The sequence below is a fragment of the Rousettus aegyptiacus genome, unplaced genomic scaffold (assembly GCF_014176215.1).
Source record: "Rousettus aegyptiacus isolate mRouAeg1 unplaced genomic scaffold, mRouAeg1.p scaffold_m13_p_11, whole genome shotgun sequence".
In the NCBI taxonomy this organism is placed as follows: domain Eukaryota; kingdom Metazoa; phylum Chordata; class Mammalia; order Chiroptera; family Pteropodidae; genus Rousettus; species Rousettus aegyptiacus.
In genome coordinates this window covers 10782480-10805645 of record NW_023416286.1, presented here as the reverse complement: position 1 = coordinate 10805645, position 23166 = coordinate 10782480, and the positions used below count along the sequence as shown (strand labels likewise).

Sequence of the window (23166 nt, the reverse complement as noted above, 5' to 3'; positions counted from 1 at the left end):
CACGAAATAAGTCAGACAGAGAAAGACAAATGCCATATGATTTCACTTATGTGTGGAATCTAAAATACAAAATAAACGAATAAACAAAACAAAACAGAAACAGACTCATAGATATAGAGAACAAAGCGATATTTGCCAGAGGGGTGAGGGGTGGGTGGATGGGTGTAAAAGATGAAAGGGATTAAGGAGTACAAACTTTAGTTATAAAATAAATAAGTCATGGAATGTAATGTATAGCATAGAGAATATAGTCGATAATATTGTAATAACTTTGTGCAGTGATGAATGGATACTAGACTTATCATGGCAATCACATTGTAAGATATATAAATGTCAAACTGGTATGTTGTACATCTGAAGCTAATATAATATTGTATAACAACTACAGTTTGATTAAAAAAAAAAAAAAAGGAAGAAGCCCGAGCTCTGGGAAGGGCTGCCTGGATCTGGTTAGTGAATCTTCCAGAAGTGAAGAATCAGCAGTGGGCGTGGCTCCAGGGGCAGCAGCGAGCTTCCGCACAGTTCACTGTCCAGTACTCCGAGAGGACATGACCCTGACATCAGCCAGGTTTCCAGTGGCTTCAATGCCATGAGCTCCAACAGAAGCTCCTCCCACATTCTCTTGATTCACGATGCAGTGCCATCCCTTCTCCATTCGTAGACATCCTGTTCCATTCAGAAGTCGAGGTAGGTGTCACCAAAGTAGATTCCTCCTGCAAAGAATTTGAGGATGCCTTTCTTCTTCACTTGCAGGGCATCGAGGTCTCCAGACACTCCCTTGAGAGTGAAATCCCCTTGAGGTCACCACAGGAACCCAGAACGGCACCATGTGGCACCTCCTCTACCTGGCAGCTGTGCCATCTGTTGGAATGAGGGGACACAATGGAAGGAGGATTACCAGGAGAGAGATTTAAAATCAGTTAATATTTCCATTAAAATCTTTAAAATGTTATTCTACTGGAGCGAGACGTTCTTCGTTTTGATTCCTGCATAAATATAAACACAGTTCCAAGTTCACTTTTATTCACTGGTTTCATCTGCTGGTTCTGTGTGGCTCAGCTATGAGCTGCAGAAAGGCTGCCTCCAGGTTCATTTCTGCCCCCACTTCCCACCCCTCTCTAATGAGAACTCTCATCCCAGCACAGAGGTGGCAAAGGGGCGGATGTGACAACTGGATGGAAATCCCTCAGGGCCATAAAAACTTGCCCTGATCAGATCTCCTCCAGGTAGACCAACCCGCACACCTCCCAGAGTACACTCACTCGGGAACTTCACCATGTACATTTATCTCACTTTCTAAGGAGGGGATTTTCTAGGCTCTGGGACAAGATCGAAGGCACGGACCAGCCTGCCCTCGGAGAGCTTCCAGACAGGAAACAAAGACCCAGAATGCACTGCAATGGAAGAAAAGGGGTTCAGTTTTGAACACGCTTTTTTGAGACAATTGGCAGAAATGTGTGGTGCTAGTGATGGAGCCAATAAGCTACAGTTCAACACTGTGATATAATTCAACACAGTGATAATTCAACACTGATGTGGGATAAAATCACTAAGAAGAGCCAACGTGTTGAACACCCCGTATGTCTGGGGCTAAGCAATGTCCTGGTACCTTCACCTGGTACCTCTTTTAATGAGGTCGCTGTTGTTATTTTCTCAAGTCAAGAGTGAGAAAACCTTACAACAGTCAAAGAACTTGTCCAAGCCCTGGAGCTGATGGGCAGGGAGCTGGCGGTCAGTCCGGCGGTCGGGCTGGGCTGTTGCTGACCAGGGTGCTGCAGATGTGCCTCCACCATTCCGCGGTGAATGGCGGAGGGGACCAGTGCCATCGCTCATCGTTCAGCACTGTGCACACGTGGTCTCTAGCTAGTGTCATCGACTTCCTAAGCCTCCGTCGTCAAGATGTGGCTGTGGGATTTTATGTTAGACTTTCATTTTAATTCCACAAAAATTCGTTGACTATCTAAAGAAGATAGGAGTGAGGGTGAGATTGAAAGGGAAATCAGACATGATCTCTAGAGTTGGGATAGTTCTGATTTGCGTGTGGGATGGAGGAAAGGGGAGTAGAGGAAATGAAAACCTTTTGGGCTCCGGGCCAGGTCACAAAGGCCCAAAGGCACGTGGGCAACCTGGATACAAAGCTGACGTCTCCACTGGCACAGGGGGATGAGTGCCGGGGTCTGTGATATTTTTAGGGGCCCTCAAAATGTTTATATTTTTCTTTTAAAGTCAAAAGAAAAACAAATACAAAAATGATGAACTCAACCTGGATTATACTTGTCTTATGTTAACCCAGCCATCAATATTATTTATTTATTTTTATAGAAATAGAAGCTCATGAAAGCAAAAGTATCCAAGACCTACGAAAGGCATATGTGGCTCTACCATGCCAGCCAAACATTAGCCATTTAATGCACATTGAATTTTGTGAGGTACAGGAAACTGTCCTCAGCTCTGAAGTAAATACTCTGAAGCTCAAGGTAGTGTTTTATCAACAATGACAAAAGGGGGTCCAACACCTCAAGGTCCAAAGTAGAGAGGAAAACCATTACAGAGTCATGAAACGTTGTCCCTGTAAGGACAAGGAAAGATGAAAGATCCAAAGACTAGCATCCTCTACACGGATTCCAAATGGTACCCCTTCAAGCCCCAAATTCAGAATTCGTCTGAATGAAGTGACACTCTGCAAACAAGGAAGGAATCCATGCATGCTGCGGGGGACTCGAGAGGGGAGGCCGCACCACCTCACCAGCTTAAATCTTACCTCTTGTCAGTGGGTACGGGAGGCACAGCCCTGAGGCCATGACGGCTGCCAGCTGAGAATCAAGCTCATGTTGCCAGCCAGTGCCCTCCCAAGAAAGGCTGGGTGGCCTCCAAGGAGGTGCCAGATTTGGAGGCCAGAGCATCGGGTGGCCCTGGAGGGAGGTGACCGTGAAGGCTGGGATGCCAGGCCGCAGTGATGAGCGGCGGTGGGAAGGACGGAACAGTCAGTGGAACCTGTTGATCCGGGGGCCAGCCCACAGGCCTCCCTTCTCCTGTGCCCCTCAGAGGATGGCCCTGGGATTTACGCCACCACAAGGACTTGCTGGACTCAGGATGAGGGGAGTTTAGACAACACCATGAAGACTAAAATTAGACAATGACTTGTGTTTGCAAATGCTGACCAGTCAGTCCTACGTCGTACCTGAATTGCAAAGTGATATTTCTCACCCTTTCCTCAAATAAATCTTCCCTGCATTGTGTTCTCTGAGGACCTCAAGGCCTGTCAAGGACTTGGCCCTGAGCTCATCAAAACCATGGTAGATTGCCAAGTTTTGCAGATGTTTGCACTGACTGCTTTATATTTTGCAATATTCCAGAGCTGTTCCCAAGTGACACTCATCCATTCACCAAGTTAATGCTTAATAAGAATGATCTACAAACAGTGACAGCTCAAAAAGATGAGGAGAGAGATAACCACCTCCAATGAGCAGTACGAGCAAACAAACAAATAAATACGGCACTGTTCTCGGTAGATCGAGGTGCAGAAAATAGAACTCATACAGGAATTCCTAGGAAATGAACAAGGATGACAGTGTTAGTTTATGGACATGGGCATGTTTCTTTTTCTCAGAGTTCCCCAGGGGCTGGAGAACGTGCCTGCTGAACTGCAGCTGAGTTAAGATGAAGGTACAGATGAGCTATGCACAGGTGGCTGAGCATGAGCTATGTAAGGCGACCTCTTATAGAAAGATGTATCAGTTCCATAGCGAACCCGGATTAGTTCCCAGGCAAGAAAAGTTTGGTTAACTCTGAGGAGGCACACCGATTCTAACACTATACAAACCAAAAAGTTATGGCTACTTTTTAACTTTCTTTTATCTCTATCATGTCATTTATGTTTGAAAAGAATCTGGTGGGCACAAATAGAGAGGTTAAAGGATTTTCTGAAGGTCAATCAACAATTTAATAAGAGGTATGCAATTAAAAGATAGGTCTCTATTTCTTCCTAGCATCTGTGTGATATGGAAGATGCTAAATAGTCTTTACAGCTACCACATATTACACGTTTTACACAGTGTCTCTATTCTTCTCAATCCTACGCAACTCATGTTATTATCTTCATTTAACAAAATTAAGGCTCTGGGAGAAATTACACAACAGACTCAAGGTCACCACTCATTCATCAGAGATTAAGCCTTTGTCTTGTGCTAAGCCCAGGGCTTCTCAGAAGTGCAAGCAGAGCAAACATAATTCAGAAAAAGAAATGACTGAAAGGTCTCAGTCAAAACAAATTGTATTTTAAAGATTTTTTTTTTAAGGCAAAACAGTTATTTGGCGCACCGTGCACTTTCTGTGCTAACGGGCTGAGTGCCACGTAGAAATAGGAGAAACACCGTGAGCCTGTGGAAGGATCGCAGCTGTCAGCAAGTTATTAATTAAGCCGGCCTGGATGCTAATTCAGTTGCTATGCAGCAGGGCTCAAGGAAACGCACGCAGAGGTGGCAAACTTTAAGGAGGTTTACAAATAACACAGGTGTGGATTTTAGGAGACGGGAGGAGGAATGTGGACGCACAACCATGTTTCAATGCTCAGAGTATCGTTACTCAGAAGGAGTGTCCGTGGCCCCGGGCTGTCCCCAGCCAAACGCCAGCTGGAGGACACAGGGAGGGACACGGAGAGCGATTATCATAGTAAGAAAACACTCCTTCCCTGAGGCCGGACCTCCTCTTTTTGCGGCCCCCCAGCCTGCCTCGGTGCCCCCTTGCCCCACCCCAGCTGAGTATCAGGCCGACTTGCAGCCTCACCACGTGCACCAGCTCCCTGCTACCCGCTACCCCAGTCCTACCGTCTCAGCTTCATTCTTAGAGACTGAAGCTGCTGATACTGCTGAGACCTTGACGTCACCCTCCAGCTGGAGGCTGCCCTGGCTGACCCTCAGCTGCCCTGTCCCGTCCTGTTCCAGAGACTGGCCTCAGGGGCAATCTGGTCTTTAACACGTGGCCTCCTCCATTCCAGGGGTCACAGAAGACTGCGCCCAGAGCTCACCACATCGCTCGGAGATTTTAATGAGACAGCTCTTCTATTTATTTGTGTTGCTGCCTCCATCGCCCGGGGCCATGGCACCCGAGCCTGAGAGGGAGGCCGAGGTCCAGGGGTGGGGCTCGGCAGGGACAGCAAGCTTTCTGTCCAGTTGCTTAGCTCCTGACACTGACCCACCGTCTTTGCATCAACCCGATAGCCTTCCCTCTGTTTCTCTCAGGTGCGTCTGAATCCTGGCGGGACTACAGTTTTACTGGTGACCTGCAGACACTCACTAAAAGTAAACAGGTTTTCCCAAATGTTCAAGATTCCATGAAAGGGAAACGAGGGTCAGTGCAGAGGCAGAGGAATCTGATTAACACAAAGCCCCAGAAACACGTGCCCGGATTAGGCGCTTTCCCAAGCCGGCCCTGCTCTTGGGCAGCTGTGCCGGCTGCTGTGGAATACGGACCCCTTGGCTTAGGTTGCCCAGTGGGATGGGTTTGGTACCTACATTGTCGGCAGGGGTTTCCTGTTACTTAAAAATTATGTATATTTTAAGAATGATGTCATTGCTCGACTTAAAGGAAAAGGAGAGGGGAAAAAATAGTTAAATGACATTGGAATAAATAAGCGCTTCTTTTTTAAAAAGTCGGGTTTACTAATGTATAACTTATATACAATAAATTTCACCCTCTTTAGTGTACAGTTGGATGACAGGTACACACAATTGTGTAATCATCACAATTAAATTTCCACCCCACCCCCCCACCAAAAGTTCTCTGTGTCTCCTTGCAGTGAAGTGCTTGCCCTTACACGCCCGGCCCCCACAATCGCTAATCTTTTTGTTGCTGTTGTTCTTACAGTTTTATGTTTCCTAGAATGTCAGATAAATGGAATGGTCCACTGTAGTGGCCTTGTGCCTGGCTTACTTCACCCAGCACGATGCCTCTGAGAACCGTCTGTGTGGCGCTCTCTTTTACTGCTGAGTAGTGTCCCTCACGTGGACACACTGTGAGTTGTATATCCATTCACTACTAGACGAATATTTAGGTTGCTTTTAGGTGTTAGCTATTAAGAATTAAGCCGCCATGAATATTTGTTTACAAATCTTTGTGAAAACATGTGTTTCTATTTATTTTTGGTAAATACCTAAGAGTGGGATTGCTGGGTCATTTGTCAAGTATATGTAAAACAAAACAAAACAAAACAAAACAACAACAACAATAAACTTTTGAAGAAGAGAATTTCAGAATATTGCTGGGTGTTTTATACAGGAAGTAAAATATCAAGGTAATGGATTTTGAGAAGAGTCAGTGCAACTCTTGGCTTTGGCCTGCCTTCCAAGTTCTTGTAGTTACTCAATTTACTGCTTTGCTATTCTAGACTCACAAGATGGGGTAGGTCCCTTTCTCTGTCAGGCGGCTCCGTCACTTATCAAGGGCATGACCTCAGGCAAGTATTTAGGTTCATTGTGCTTTTGTTTCCTGTTTCAGGAAAAGAGGGAAAAGAACGTTATCATAGTACCTAACTCAGAGAGATGCTGTGAGGCTTTAAAAAAAACACATACAAGCAAAAGTGAAGAACCATGCCTGGCACATAGGAAGTGCTCAATAAACACAACCTATTTAAAGTCTGGGGGGAAATCAGAGATTACAGCAGAAGATCATTTGCCTTCCTAGAAAGCTCTGATATTTTGAATCAAATATGCTCACCAGATGACGAAGAGCACATTCATTCATTCAACACATAATTTATTGAGTGCCTGTTGAGTGCCAGGTGAGGAAAACAGGCCCAGTGCCCATTCATATGGGGCTTACAGGCTCGGAGGACAGGCCGGCAGAACGAAAAGGGTGTGTTACATGTAATTACAAACTCTAATGAGTGCCACAAAGAAAGGGAGAAGGGGCTTGCCAGGAGAGTGCAGCACAGGCGAGTCACATAGCCGGAGCCCCGAGCCCTGCCTCAGGCTCCGATGGGCCTTAACAGTTTCTAACTTCAGCTCAGTTATCTACTCTGCTTAAGAGGAAGGAAATCCAGCCCCTCCTGGTCTCCTTCATTCAATCCCTCTTTCATTCCTTATGCACCAGGAAACATTTGCCTGATGCCATTTAGAGTGAGGCCCCTGTCCTAGGCACCGAAGACACATGCACACAGTCCCCTCGTAGGGAGTTTACGCATTGCAGGGGGGGAGACTAGGACGAATAGACAGGGACAGGTCCTCTTTCTGCTAGAACTGCTTCAATGAAAAGGATCGTGAAACTGCGAAGTCCCTGAGAGAGGCAGCTCAGTGCCATTTCTGCTGGCCTAGATACAACATCGAAATGATGCTACAGGGACTAATGGCACAAACTTGCTGCTTTGGCTGAATTGGACCAAAAGACATGGATGTCCCTCCCCCGTTTCTCACTGGGGGCCTTACAGAGAGGTTAAAGGTTCCTGAGAAGGGAGTAGAGTGATATAGGACTCACCATCAATCTACCCTGAAGCCAGATGGTGTTTGTGAGAGATTTCAGAGGAAACTGAGTGTGACTAAGCAGCAGAGCAACTGGGGAGATGCATAATACGTCTTGGAAAATAACAACTGCTTCAGAAAACTGGGATGGCAATAACATGCTGAAAAGCCGATCCTGAAGTGATGGAGCCGGGACCTGCATGGCAGTCCGTCAGGATGACATATTGACCCTTCTCCTGGCACTCAGCCAGGCCCAGCCAAAGGCAGCAACTGGACAGGCGGTGGAGTTAACGTGACCTGTGGATCCCACCGTCATCCTTACTTAGCTTTTAAGCAGCACCTCCCGGGAGCCTTCTAAGGGCTAGGCACAATGCTCAGGCCTGTGGATATCTCAGATACAGATATGGGTTGTGTTGGTTTTTCGGCACCCCAGTTCCTTCGGACAGCGTGTTTCTTCCCCGCCCTAATCACGTGATACTATAGAGCTATCCATCAGTAGTTTCCTACCCTCCTAGTCAAGAGATGGTCATGATGTTCAGGCTGGATTATTCTACCCCTTCCTCTGGCTGCAGAGATAAGTCCTGGGGTGATCACATGACCTGAGCTGGGCCAATTAGAGACTTGGCAAAGATGTTGAGAGAGTGAGAATGGAGCTTGGGGAAATTAGTATCTTTTCCAAGACAGAATGAGAAAGGGGGGTTTTCAACAGAGGTAGCGAGTAGTCAGGGGTAGGAGATCCTTTATGATCCAGGGGAAGAGAGGGAGTTCACAGGCAGCAGCTTCTGGTGCTGCCAAGGGGTCAAGGAGCATCCAGGCTAGTAAACAAGGGCATGGACCAACCAGGCCTTTGATGTCCCACAGGAGAGCCCCACTGGCTGCCCCACATGACCATGACTTGCAAAGTTGGAGGGACTGGCAGAAAAGCTTGAGGAAGTAGTAGATTGAGGCAATGTCTTTAAGAAGATCTGAATGTATTTCTGGGTGCAAAGAGCGACCGCAGAGTGAGTGCAGCGGGAAAAGGCCAAGGGCACAGGAAGATCAGTGGGCTGGGTAAAGGGTAGGGCCCATGGCCCTTTCCCAAGCTAAAATCTTTGCTTTTCTTTCTCCTGTAAGAATTAATAAGGGACATCTTAGCTTACTATATTATAAAGCTTTATTTATAATATCATAAGATTTAAAAGATAATGATCGTAACTAATTTATTGAGGGTGTAACTCATTGGATATAAACGTGAAATCGATTTATTCCTTTTAATAACTGCCCCATGTTGAACCCTTCCTTCTTACTAAGGCCCAGGTCCCTTCATCACACCATTTTGATTAGATCCCATAAGTTTCCATCATTGTTGGTTATTAAAATAGTGTAACTTTGGCATTTAAAACTCAGTCTTTATCATTAAAATGTCTTCGTTCTTGAACTGAGGCTATCACTGCGCTGAGCGTAGGAGGGGGTGTGATCTGGCTCTGAGACACTCCGCTCCCCACCCCCATCACCCCCTCCAGTAAGAGCCGGCTTCCCCACTGACCTCGCAGGAAGGAAAAAGGCAGTCTCCACCAGAGAGTGTCATGATGGGGCGAGCCCTGGCCTCACGTGACTCAATCTGGTTCTGTCTGCTCCGCGCGGGCGGCCTCGGCCTCACGCAAGGTGGTTACCTCTACGCAGGCAGCGTAGGCAGCTGTTCAGTTTCACCTCCACCCCGAGAATCATTTAGCCAGCCAACAATACCTGTTCCCCACCTGTGCTCCAGATGGGGTATCCCGTTGACCTCGAAGTGCCCCTGGCTCTTGTGCCTTCAACGGCTCTCGTGTTCCTTCATGATCACAGAAGGAACGCTGAGCTCTTCCTGCACGACCCACGAGCGCATGGGACATGCTGACACTAGAAATTGTTCCTTGTTTTTCTGAAATTCAAATTTAACTGGGCAGCCTGTGATTTTATTTGCTAAATCTGAGACCAGGTTTGCGTGTAGGAAGTTTGCGGGGGAGCGCTCTCGGGATCCACAGCTGAGCGGCTTGGCGGCCAGCAAACTAGGCAGAGAAAGGAGTCTAACTGCCCTGGAGTCACGACCAACACCTCGGGCCGCCTCCAGGGAGCTCGGGAGTTGGGAGGAGTCTTCAGAAATGCCCCGCATCGAGGGGACGGAGAAGGGCGTTTGACCCCCAGCTCAGCGGTCTCGGGATGTGGGCTGAGCCTGGGCGGAGAGGCCCCCACCGTCACGCGGAAAGCGGGCGCCCCTGGAACTCATCGCACAGGCGTCAGGTAGGTCGGATGGCAGCCGGTGGCAGGGGAACCGGCAGCGACGTCAGAGTCAGAAGAAGCAGACGGACACAACGACTTCGGTTGAGGACACATCGCGGGGCGGCTGAGCTGTAAGGCTGAGGCCCCGCAGCCGGTCGGCAAGGCGTCTTCACGTGAACCCGGGGCTGCGGCGCGAGCGGGGCGGCTCAGCACAGGTGTGCGCGGGGCTCTCCTCTCGTTCCGGACGCGGGGGCGGTGGGGGGCCCTCCAGGACAGCTTCGTCCCGCCGCCGGGGCAGCGCCAGCTGGTCCCACCCGACCCTGCGGCTCGTTCCGGCCCCCTGCCGGGTCGCGCCCCGCCGCGCCCCGCCCCGCCCGCGCCCTCTCCCGCCCCGCGCCCGCAGGCAGGACCTGTCTTCCCACACGCCGGACGCTGCTGCGGCAGGTCCCCGCCGTGGGGCCCCCTTCGGTCCCCCGGAATGGCCTCTTCACTTCCTGCACCCCCGCTGGCGCTGCAGATTCCCCGCCCGGGCCCTGTCACCGCGGAGCTGCGCCTCACAGACGCCCCGCTCTCCAGCCTCCCGCCCGCGGGCCTGTCCTCTCAGCAAGCCTGCTGCCCTGGGTCCCTCCGCAGACCGACTCGGCACTTCTGCCGCTCTCTCCTCTTCCTCGCGTCTACCGCCTGGGGCATCCCAGCCACCCCGCTGCCTCCCCCGCTCCCACCTGGGGCCGACTGGGGGGTTGCGCAGAAAGACCCAGATCGCTGTGCAGTCAGAGACCATTGGCTGCCCGCAGCCCCTTCCTCCTATCCTCCTACCCTCGCTCCCCCCAGAACCAGGCCAACTCCTCTGCCCGCCTCTCCCCCCACTCCCACCCCTCGCCCCGCAGGTGACCTTGCCCAGAGCCTCAGAGAAAACATGGAGACCCTCAAAACAGAACACCTCTGCTTCCTGCTGTGTCGGCTCAAGCTCACCCGCACCTCGGCCATCCTGGCCTCAGAGGAATGGGGGTCCTGTCCCAGGTTCTGCCTTCCATATGGACTCCAAATCCTCTCTCCTCCCACGTCCACAGTCTCCTGCTAGTAATTTCTCTCTTCCCAAATCACATCCTTTCTCCTGGTCCTGTCATTTTCTGATGTATAAACATACTCAAGACCTCCATGGCTTCAAAAGAAATTATCCAAGAAGTATCACCAGGTCTCTCTCCTGTTGGCATGCAAATTACGTAAGAGAATCTGCTACAGTTAATCATTCACTTTCACATATTCCATCAACAATTGGAGTCTCTGAGATAAGCCTCCTGCTCACACCACTTTCCTACAGTGCCTAAGTCCTGGCCTGTCATAGTCTCCAGCTTCCTGGACTTTGCTGTAGTTCTCAGCTCTGCTGACTATTCTTTCTCGAAACTTCTCAGGCTGCTCTTCCTCAGGCATCTCCATAGACATCTCACACCTTGGTGTTGTCAAGGTTTCTCTCCTCTGTCCTCTTCTTTCCTCTTCCTGTTCATGCTCCCATGGCTCTTCCTTCCCGACCAGGTCCATGACTCCCAAAATGATGTCACCTCAGCCATCCTCTCTTAGGGGCTCCACCGCAGCTGCCTCCTGGACTCATGACCTGAGAGAGAACTCAAGTGGGAGAGGACCCTCAACCAGCAAAGCTGCACTTACAGATCTCTTGGTAGATCCCCAGGTTAGTGTGGGCGCCACCTTCCATCGATGGACTCAAAACCAGGAACCTCAGACGTGTACTTCCATCCTCCAATATCCAGTCTGGACAGAAAACTAACATACCTAATGGCTGGCAACCACCCAAAGGCAAACAAAGTTATTTATTGAGTTTCTTAGGCAATATTATTATATTGCAACTTGCATCCGAGCACTCATTAGCAGTGTTTGTTCATTCCTTTATTCTTTCATTCACACGTTCATCCAGCCACACATCAGAGCTGAGCTTCTTCCAGGGGCCAATATTGAGCTTGACTTGAGCTGATGCCCTCAGGGTCCTCCAGACCAAGGGCAGAGAGACCTGGAAACAAAGATAACTGAATGTCTGGGCAATGCTAGGGTGCCCAACAGACACAAACAAGGGAGAACACCCAAGAATAACACCTATAAACTACTCAGCGAGTAAGGGCATTCTCACTGGAGAGTGGAAACTCTTCTGGCCAAGAAGTCTTCTTCAACATTGAGTCCACGGATCTGGAAGAGTATCTGCCATGTGGTAGGCGTTCCTTAAATAGTTGATGAGTCAGTGAGAAAAATAAAAATAAAAAGGAGGTGTGTGTGTGTGTGTGTGTGTGTGTGTGCGTGCGCGCACATATAATCCATAGAATAAAAGAAGAATTTATAGGTTCATACTAATATAAAGAAATAATCAGATAAGTAAATAATAGGGGGAAAGGACAGCTCTACCTTACAGTAGAATTTCAACTACTAAAGGTAGAAAGAATGGTAAAAATAGAAAACCACCATTCAGCAAACCCCACCATAATAATTGTTTCAAACAAGAATCAGCTAAAATTAATGCATGAAATTTGATGAGAAAAAGAATATTTATGTATTCTCAGTGAATCTCCCCACAAGGTACCTATTAATTACAAATGGAAAATGAGCAGCTTTACATGAAGAAACTCACTTCATACCAGTGATCAAAGTTAATAGTACCAATAAGGAAACATATTGTTACTGTGTACCTCCTGAGGATATGATGCTCCCAGAAGGCACATTGCTCCTGTAGTATTCGTTTTTAATTTTTAATTTTTTACAGCTTTATTGAGTATAATTCAGATGTTATACAATTCACCCACTTAAAGGTACAATCCAGTGTTTTTTTGGTATCCATTGTATGGATATCCATTTATCTATCAGCTGGTGGATTTTTAGTTTGTTTCTACTTTTGGCAATTATGAATAATGCTTCTAGAAACATTCACATGCCAGTTTTTGTGTAGGCATATGTTTTAATTTATCTTGGAGATAGGTTTTAGATAGGTAGATGATGATATATAGATAAATAGATGATCAATAGACAGACAGACAGATAGATGGATAGATAGGGACATAGGTATACCACGCACACACACCTAAAAGTGGAATTGCTGGGTCAGATGGTAAACCTGTGTTTAACATTTTGCTAGAGCACCTGCACCATTTCACATTCCACCAGCAATGAATGGGGGTTGCGATTTCTCCATACACTTGTCAACACTGTTATTGTCTATCTCTTACATTTCAACCATAGTAGTGGCTATGAAGTGGCATTTACCTTTCATGAGTTTACTAGTTATTTGTATATTTTCTTTGGAGAAAGATCTATTAAAATTCTATTTTTCAATTGGCTTACTTGTCTTTTTATTTTCAAGTTGTTAAGAGCTATTTATCTATTCGAATACAAGTTTCTTATCAGATATATGCTTTAAAAATACCTTTGATTCTGTGGGCTGCCTTTTTACTATCTTGAAGGTATTGTTTATAGCACAAAAGCTTTGACTTTTGATGTAGTTCAAGTTATTTCTTCATTTATTTTTGTCAATTGTGTGTTTGATATCATATCTAAACAACTATTGCCTAATCCAAGGTCATAAAGATTTATTCTTATGTTTTCTTTATTTTACACTGTTTTTAGTTTTAGCTGCTTTTACATTCATATAGATGATTTTGCTAATACTGTGAGATAGAGGTCCAAGGTTATTCTTTCGCCCATTAAATTGTTTTGAGACCCTTGTTGAAAATCAGTTCACTGTTAATGTATGGATTTACCTCTGAACTATCAATTATATTTCATTGATCTATATATCTATCCTATGCCAATACCACACAGTCTTGATTACTCTATCTTTGCAGTAAGATTTAAAGTTGGGAAGCATGATTCCTACAACTTTTTCCAAGGCTATTTTGGTGATGTAGGGGTACTTTTTGTTTTCATATACATTTTAGGATCTACAAAGAAGCCAGCAGGTCCTAGAAGATAACATAGGAGAAATCCTACAAGACTATGGGTATGGCAATGACTTTCTAGATATGACACCAAAGGCACGATTCCTGAACTAAATAATTGATAAGGCTTGACTTTATTAACATCTTCTGCTCTTTGAAAGACAATGTCAAGAGAATGAGAAGGCAAGCATAAACTAAGCTAAAATATTTGCAAAAGAAATATCTAATAAAGGACTGTTATCCAAAATATGCAAAGAACTCTTAAAACTCAACAATAAGAGAACAACTCAGTTAAAAAATTAGCCAAAAACCTCAACAGGCACCTCACCAAAGAAAATATACAGATGGCAAATAAGCATAGGAAAAGATGCTCCACTACACATTATTAGAATGGCTGTAATCTGGAATGCTGACAACACCAGATGCCAGCGAGGATGTGGAGCAACAGGAAATCTCTTTTATTGTTGGTGGGAATGTCAAATGGAACAGCCACTTTAGAAGACAATTTGGAGGTTTCTTACTAAAACTAAACATACTTCTACCATATTCAGCAGTTGTACTCCTTGGTTTGTACCAAAAGGAGTTGAAAATGTATATCTACACAAAAACCTGCACATGAATTTTTATAGCAGCTTGATTAATAATTGCCAAAACCCGAAAGCAACCAAAACGCCCTTCAGTAGGTGAATAGATAAATACATCAGACAATGGAATATATTCAGTAATAAAAGTGGGGGCTGTCAAGTCATGAAAAGACTAGGAGGAAACTATTATATTATTAAGTATATATTATTAAGTGAAAGAAGACAATCTAAAAAGGCTATCTGACATTCCAGAAAGGGAAAACTATAGAGACAGCAAAAAGATTGGTGGAGGGGGGTAGTCAAGATGAGGGCTATGTAAAAGCGATGTTCACCTTCTCACAGGACCACATTAAAATTACAACCAAATTACAAAACAATCAATGAGGAGAACCATCTGAAGTCTAGCTGATCGTAACACATACATCTGAGGATATAAAGAAAAAGCCACATCGATACTGGTAGAAGGGGCAGAGATGCAAAGTGGGCTGGTTCACACCCGCACATAGAGGTTGAGCAGTGGGAGGGAGAGCAAAAAAACAAGGGTCCTAGCCCCACACAGGGCTCCCAGCCCAAGGTTCCAGCCCCAGGAAGAGGAGTATCCACAAATTCTGACTCTAAAAATCAGTGGAGATTCTGGCTCACTAGGTGAGATTGAAGGAAGCTGAAATTCAGACATCTCCCTTAAAGGGCCTGTGCACAGACTCAATCAGTTGCAGAGACTCACCCTGGGCTCTGATGGAGTGACAGCAGTTCGGGAAGTGCAAGAGACACATGGAGAAAGATCGAGTTGTGTGGCATTGAGGCAAGGGCTGCAGGGACAGTCACCATCCCCCTTCTCCATCCAGGGCAGTCTGCAGACAGGTGCCATCTTAGACATACAAGTCCAGGAAGCTCGGGAGTCCTAAACAAAAAGAACCCAAACAGACACACACCAAGACACATCATCATTAAAATGCCAAAGTTTAAAGACAAAGAGAGAATCTTAAAAGAAGCAAGAGATAGTTACTTATAAGGATACTCCCATAAGAATGTCAGCTGATTTTTCAACAGAAATTTTGCAGGCCTAAAGGGACTGGCAAGAAATATTCAAAGTGATGAAAAGCAAGAACCTACAACCAAGACTACTCTACCCAGCAAGACTATCAATTAAAATGGAAGATGGGATAAAGAGCTTCCCAGAAAAACAAAACAAAGCAAAACTAAAATAAAGGAATTCATTGCCAACAAGATAGTTTTACAAGAAATGCTAAAGGGACTTCTATAAGAAGAAGGGAATGAAGTAACCCATAAATATGAGTAAGGAAATGGCAATAAATATGTACCTATCAATAATCACTTTAAATATAAATGCATTAAATGCTCCAAACAAAAGACATAGGGTAGCTGAATGGAGAAGAAACAAGACTATATATATTGGTGTCTACAAGAGACCTGCCTCAGATCAGTTGACACACACAGACTGAAAGTAAAGGGATGGAAAACAATATTTCATGCAAATGGAAATGAAAAGAAGCTGGGTTAGCAATACTCATATCAGACAAACTTTAAAACAAAGTCTATAATAAGAGACAATGAAGGGCAATACATAATGATAATGGGATCAATAAAACAAGATGACATAACCCTAGTAAACATAAATGCACCCAACATAGGAGCACCTACACATATAAAGCAATTATTGACTGACATAAAGGGAGAAATTGAAGTAATATAGTCATTCCGGGGAACTTTAAGACCCCATTGACACCAACGAGCAGATCTTCCAGACAGAAAATCATAAAGAAATAACAGCCTTAAATATAACACTAGACACAATGAATTTATTCTATATTTTCACCCCAAAGCAGCAGAATATACATTCTTCTCAAGTGCACATGGAACATTTTCTAGGATAGACCACATGTTACAGTCCAAAACAAGTCTCAATGAAATTAAGAAGACTGAAATAATTAAACATCTTCTCTAACCATAATGCTATGAAACTAGAAATCAACTACAAGAAAAAAAATGGAAAATACACAAACACATGCAGGGGAAACAATACGATAAACATGAGTTTACAATGAGATCAAGGTAGAAATCAAAACATACCTAGAGACAAATGAAAATGAAAACATAACAACTCAAAATGTATGGAACGCAGCAAAAGCAGTCCTAAGAGGGAAATTCATAGCAATACAGGCTTATCTCAGAAAATAAGAAAATCTCAAATAAACAGTCTAATCTTACACTTTAAAGAACTGGAAAAAGAACAGCAAAGAAAACCAAAAGTGAGTAGAAGGAAGGAAATAATAAAGATCAGAGTACAAATAAATGAACTAGAGTCTAGAAAAACAATACAAAAGATCAGTAAAACCAAGAGTTGGTTCTTTGAAAGGATAAACAAAATTAATAAACCTTTAATCAAACTCATCAAAAAAAAGAGAGACAGGATCCAAATAAATAAAATCGGAAATGAAAGAGGAGAAGTGACAACTGACTCAACAGAAATACAAAGAATTATAAGAAAATGCAATGAGCAATTGTATGCCAACAAATTGAACAATCTAAAAGAAATGGATACATTCCTATAAATATACAATTTCTCATGACCGAGTCAAGAAGAAACAGAAAATCTGAACTGACCAATGATCACCAATTAAATCAAATCAGTAATCAAAAAACTTCCAAAAAACAAAAGTCCTGGACTGGATGGCTTCATAGGTGAATTTTACTAAACATTCAAAGAAGAATTAACACCAATCCTCAAACTATTCCCAAAAAATTCAAGAAGAGAAAAAGCTCCCTCTTTTTATGAAGCCACTATTACCTTGATTCCAAAACCAAAGACATTACAGAAAAAGAAAACTATAGGTCAATACTCCTGATGAACATTAATACAAAAATCTTCTACAAAATATTAGCAAACCCAATTCAGCAATATATTAAAAAGATCGTACAACACGATCAAGTTGCATTTATTCCTGGGATGCAAGTTCGGTTTAATATCTGCAAATCAATTAATGCGATATACCATATAAACAAATTGAAAGATAAAAATCAAATTATCATATCAATAGATGCAGAAAAAAATGTTTGACAGAATCCAGCATCCATTTATAATAAAACTCTCAGCAAACTGGGAATAAAGGGCACATACCTCAACATAATAAAGACCATATGTGATAAAACTACAGCTAACATCATACTTAATGCGGAAAGGCTAAAAGAGTTTTTCTTAAGATCAGGAACAAGACAAGGACGTCCACTTTTACTACTTTTATTCAACGTAATATTTAAAATCCTAGCTATAAGAATCAGAAAAGAAAGAGAAATAAAAAGAAAGAGAAATAAAAAGCATCCAAATTGGAAAGGAAGAAGTAAAACTGTCATTATTTGCAGAAGACGTGATACCATGTAGAGAGAAAACTAAAGATTCCACCAAAAAACTGTTAGAATTGATAAATAAATTCAGTAAAGTAGCAGGATACAAAATTAATATTCAGAAGTTGGTTGCATTTTTATACAGCAATGATGAACTATCGGAAAGAGAAAATAAGAGAACAATCCCATTGATAATGGCATCAAAAACAATAAAACATCTAAGAATAAACTTAACCAAGGAGGTAAATTATAAGTCATTGAAAAAAGAAATTGAAGAAGATACGAATAAATGGAAACATATACTGTGCTCATGGGTAGGAAGAGTCAACAACACTAAAATGTTTATACTACCCAAAGCAATCTACTGATTCAATGCAATCTCTATTGAAATACCAATGGCATTTTTCAGAGAACTAGAACAAATATTTTCTTACATGGAACAATAATTTTTGCTTATTTGAAACAATAATTTATTGTTCCAAAGTTTTATATGGAACAAGAAACAGTGCCAAATAGCCAAGGAAATCTTGAGAAAGAAAAACAAAGTGGGAAGTAACGTACTTCCTGATATCAAACTGATATACTACAAGGATGTATTAATCAAAACAGCATGGAACTGGTATACATGGATCAATGGAACAAAACAGAGAATCCGGAAATAAACCCACGCCTATGTAGTCATTTAATCTATGACAAAGGAGGCAAGGATATGCAATCAGGTAAGCATGGTCTCTTCAACAAATGGTGCTGGGAAAACTGGACAGACACATGCAAAAAAAATGAAACTGGACCACCTTCTTTCACCATACGCAAGAATAAATTCAAACGGAGTAAAGACTTAAATGTAAGACCCAAAACCACAAAACTTCTAGAAGAAAACATAGGCAGTAAAATCTCTAATATTTGTTATTGTAATTTTTTTCTGATATATCTCCTTGGGCAAGGGAAACAACAACAAAATAAACAAATAGGGCTACGTCGAACTGAAAAGATTTGCACAGCAAAGGAAAAACCATAACAAAACAAAAAGAAAGCCTACTGAATGGGAGAAGATATTTGCCTATGATACATCTAATAAGGGGTTAATATCCAAAATTTATAAAGTGCTCATACCGCTAACAATAAAAAAAAAAATCCAATTAAAAAATGGGCAGAAGACCTGAATAGGTGTTTCTCAAAAGAGGATAGAGATGGCCAATAGACATGAAAAGATGCTCAAGATCACTAATCGTCAGAGAAATCCAAAATATCACCTCACATGTATGAGAGTGTCTTTCATCAAAAAATCAAAAACAAGTGGTGGCGAGGATAAGGAGAAAAGGGGACCCTCATGCATTGTTGGTACGATTACAAAATGGTACTGCCACTATGGAAAACATTTGGATGTTCCCCCCAAAATTAAAAATAGAACTACCTTTTGACCCAGCAATTGCACTTCTTCTGGATATTTATCCAAAGAAAACCAAACCATTAATTTGTAAAGATCTATGCACCCCTATGTGCACAGCAGCACTATTCACAGTAGCCAAGATGTGGAAGCAACCTAAGTGCCTATCAATAGACAATTAGATAAAGAAGTTATAGTACATATATACAATGGTACTGAGCCTTAAAAAATGAAATCCTACGATTTGTAATGACATGGATGGACTTAGAGGGAGGGTATTATGCTGAGTGAAATAAATCAGACATAGAAAGATAAATACCATATGAATTTCATTTATACGCAGAATCTAAAGAGCAAAAGGCACAAACTAAACAAAAATAGACTCACAGATACAAAGACCAAACTGGTGATTGCCAGAGGGGAGAGGATTTGGGGGCCTAGGTGAAAAAGATGAAGGGATGGAGAAGTACAAATCAGTAGCTACAGAACAGTCATGGGGACATAGAGTAAGGCATAGGGAATATAGTCAATAGCATTGAAATGGTTGTATGTAGAGTCAGACGGCTGCCAGAGTAATCAGAGGGACCACATTCATTAAGTATATGAATGTCTAACCAGTGTACCATATACCTGAAACTAAGATAAAATAAAAATTAGTGAAAGAGATCAGTTGATGCCAGGGATTGCAGGGGTGAGGGTGGGGAAGGATAATTAGGCAGAGCACAAAGGGCTTTGAGGGCATTAAAAGTACTCTGTATGATACTATAATGGTGGATACATTATTATTGCACCTTTGTCTGAATTCACAGAAGGTATAAGACCAAGACTGTACTATAAACTGTGGATCTAGAACGATTGTGGTGTGTCACTGTAGGCATCATTGTAACAAATGTACCAATCTGGGGTGGGAGGTTGATAATGGTGAGCCTGTGCCTGTTGGGTGGGAGGTTGCACAGAATATGTGGAAAATCTCTGTAACGTCCCCTCGATTTTGCTGTAATCCTAAAAATGCTCTAAAAAATGAAGTCTTACAAAAAGAAAAAGGAAGTCATAAAGGAATCAGTTTGTATTGAATTGAAATGAGAGCAATTTAACGAGTATTACCATCTTAATAATAGTAAGCTTTCCAATCAATGAATATGTCTTTTTGTTTATTTGGATCTTCTTTAATTTTTTTCAACAATGTTTTGCACATATTGTACCATTTTAAATTTATACCTAAGTATGCTATTGTAAATGAAATTATTTTCTCAATTTCATTTTCACATTGTTCAGTGCAACTGATCTTTGTACATTAATATTTTTATGAGGAAAACATGTTGGATTTTGTCAAATGTTTCGTTTCCGTCTATTGAAATAGCCATGTGGTTTCTGTCCTTCTATTAATATGGTTTATTGCATAGATTGGTTTTTATATGTTGAATCAACCTTGCATTCCTAGAATAAACTCCACTTGGTCATGGTATACATATTGCTCGATTTAGTTTACTAGTACTTTGTTAAAAATTTTTGCACCTCTACTCATGAGGGATATTGGTCTGAGGTGTTTTTTATTTTGTTTTGTTTATTTTTTAACGTGTAGTAACAAAACCAAAGGGCTGGTTTTGGTATTAAAATGCATAGCTTAAACTCAATCATTAGGAAATATTGGACATACTTAAACTGAGAATGACTCTATAAAACAACTGGCCAGTGCTCTTCTAAAATGTGAAGGTCATGAAAAACAAAGAAGCCGGAAAAAATGGTCCACAGTAAAGGAGACTAAATTGACATAATAGCCTAATGCAATCTGTATTATTCAATTTGAAACGACACAAAATGGCATCGGTGGGACAATTATTGAAATTTGAAGGAGGTATGTAGATTAGATAATAGCATAGAATGAATATTATTTTCCTGATTTGATAATTGTACTGTTTGTATGTAAAATGTTAACATCTGGGAAGCTTTTTTTATGTCTGAACTTATTATGAAATCAAGAGTTAAAAATTACCGGAAACAAATTTACATAGATGTGTGTAAGATGCCCTTTATCGATGAGGAAAAGAACATGTCTGAGACCAGGGAAGAATGCAAACGAGGCCCGGAGTCCAGTATTTCTGGGGAAGGCAAGTGGCTCAGTGTTTCTGGAGCATAAAATGTGGGGAAAAGGATGGGAACAGTAGAGGTGAGGATATCCCGGCGGTCACGGGGAGTTGTGGGACAAAAAGGCAGAGACACATCAGAGTAGCTTTTTCAATAGATGATTTGGGAGATAGGAGATGAGAATAAGAAAATGACACAAATGGAAAGACATAGATTTGCCACGAACTTTCAGAGAAAAATTATTTTGCTTAGGACTGTTGTTGTCTCGTTAGTTTTGTTGGAAAATTTTAAAATAATCTAATACTGGGAGGGCGGGGGTTGGCAAGGCAGTACTGATGTCTGTGTCTGGAACTATAGCAATCCTCACACCCCAAATGAACCTCAGAGAATTGAGGAATTTGCTCAGACAGGAGATAAAATGAAATATTGGCTTTAAATGTAGGGAAGTGTTTTTGTCATTACGGTAATGAGATCTGGTGAGAAGTTCTGGAGACCCCATTTTTAGGAGCTGAAAGTTTGTTCATTTGTTTGTTTTGAGGATGGAGAATTCCAGGCTGGCCTCCAGGAGAGATGAGAAAGTTTCTGTTGACGGAGAGCTGAGGCAAACTGAATCTGGGCTGCAGAGACTTTGAAAAAAAAAAATGGTGCTGACCAGAGAACTAAGTAACTAAAAGGGAATCAGAGCCTGTAACGGGAAGTAGGGGGCAGGGAGAAAGAGAAGGAGCAGTGTGGGTGCCCGCTTTCAGCCAGCAACTTGGATTTCCAGGGACCTTGGTGACTTTATTTGGGTTTCCTATGTTGAAATGTCTATACGTAGATATTTTCATTATTACACCTTCTTTGATCGACCCCCGCATAATTATGCGATGTTCTTCTTTTCTCCTTTTATATTCTTTATTTTAAAGTCTATTTTGTCTGATGTGAATATTGCCACCTTAGTTTTCTTTCCATTTCTATTTGCATGCAATGTCTTTTTCTATCATTGCACTTTGTCTGTGTGTCTTTCAATTTGAAAGCATATAGATGGGTCATGTTTTTTAATCCCTTTAGTGACCCTCTTTCTTTTTATTGGAGCTTTGAATACATTTACATTTAAAGCAATTATTGATAAGTATGCCATTTTGTTTAAAAAATTTTGGTTATTTTTGTAGTTCTCTGTTTTCTTGATCTCTTTCTTTGTGGTTTGCTGGTTTTCTTTACTGTTTTGTTTGGATTCCTTTCTCTTTATTTTTTGTGTATCCATTTTAGGCTTTTGTTTTGTAGTTACCATGAGGTTCGTGTATATCATTCTATATCTATAGCAGTCTATTTTAAGCTGATAGGCATTTAATTTTGAATTTATTCCTAACACACCTTTATTTTCTTACAGTCCTGTAGGCCAGAGGTCTGAAACTGGTCTCACTGGGGTAAAGTCAAGGCGTCAGCAGGGCCGTGCACTCCGAAGGCTCCCGGGCGGATGTGGTCGTTGCTACTTCCAGTTTCTCGAGGCTGCTGATGTTCCTTGGCTGGTAGTGGAATCAATCCCTCTGGTCTCAGCTTCCATCATTTCATTTTTTTTTTCCTCATCTGTGCCAAATTTCCCTCTGCCTTTCTCTCATAAGGACACTTGTGATTACATTTAGAGTCCATTCAGATAATACAGGATAAACTTCCCATCGCGAGACCCTTAACTTAATCACTTTGGCAGAGTCTCTTTTGCCACACGAGATCATATGCACAGGTTCCAGTGCTTAGGACATGGATTTCTGTGGGGACCAGCACTAAACCCACCTTGGCGAGAGTAGTTTCTCCACAGCCGGGGGTGTGACAGCAGAATTCGGAGGGCTGACACGTGGCCGGGACCTGGGCTGGATGACTCATTTGGGACTGTGAGGAGATATTGGGGCAGGAGATAGTAAAGCCTAAAGGGATATACTAAAGAAGGGATGTGCAAGGGAGAGGAAGGATTAGCAGTCACAAAGGCAGAGGAAGCTAGGGGAGCGTCAGGGTCTCAGAGAGCAGGGAGATTCTGGAAGGGAGAAGTCGGCATCATTGGCATCACTGAGGTGACAAGAGAGGGGCTGAAAACTCTGCCTATCTTTGGTGGTCAGAGGTCACTGATAAACTTTGCCAAGGCAGAGAGA

General features: G+C 42.8%; 1 long non-coding RNA gene across 1 annotated transcript; it reads right to left on the bottom strand.

Annotated features, from left to right (window-relative positions):
- Positions 1-379: 379 nt before the first annotated feature.
- Positions 380-11112, bottom strand: LOC107513905. The gene is made up of 3 exons (XR_004953307.1): positions 10671-11112; positions 9191-9877; positions 380-861 (listed from the first exon to the last, which is right to left on the bottom strand). It is a non-coding gene; the product is annotated as an uncharacterized LOC107513905 (long non-coding RNA).
- Between the last annotated feature and the right edge of the window lie 12054 nt (positions 11113-23166).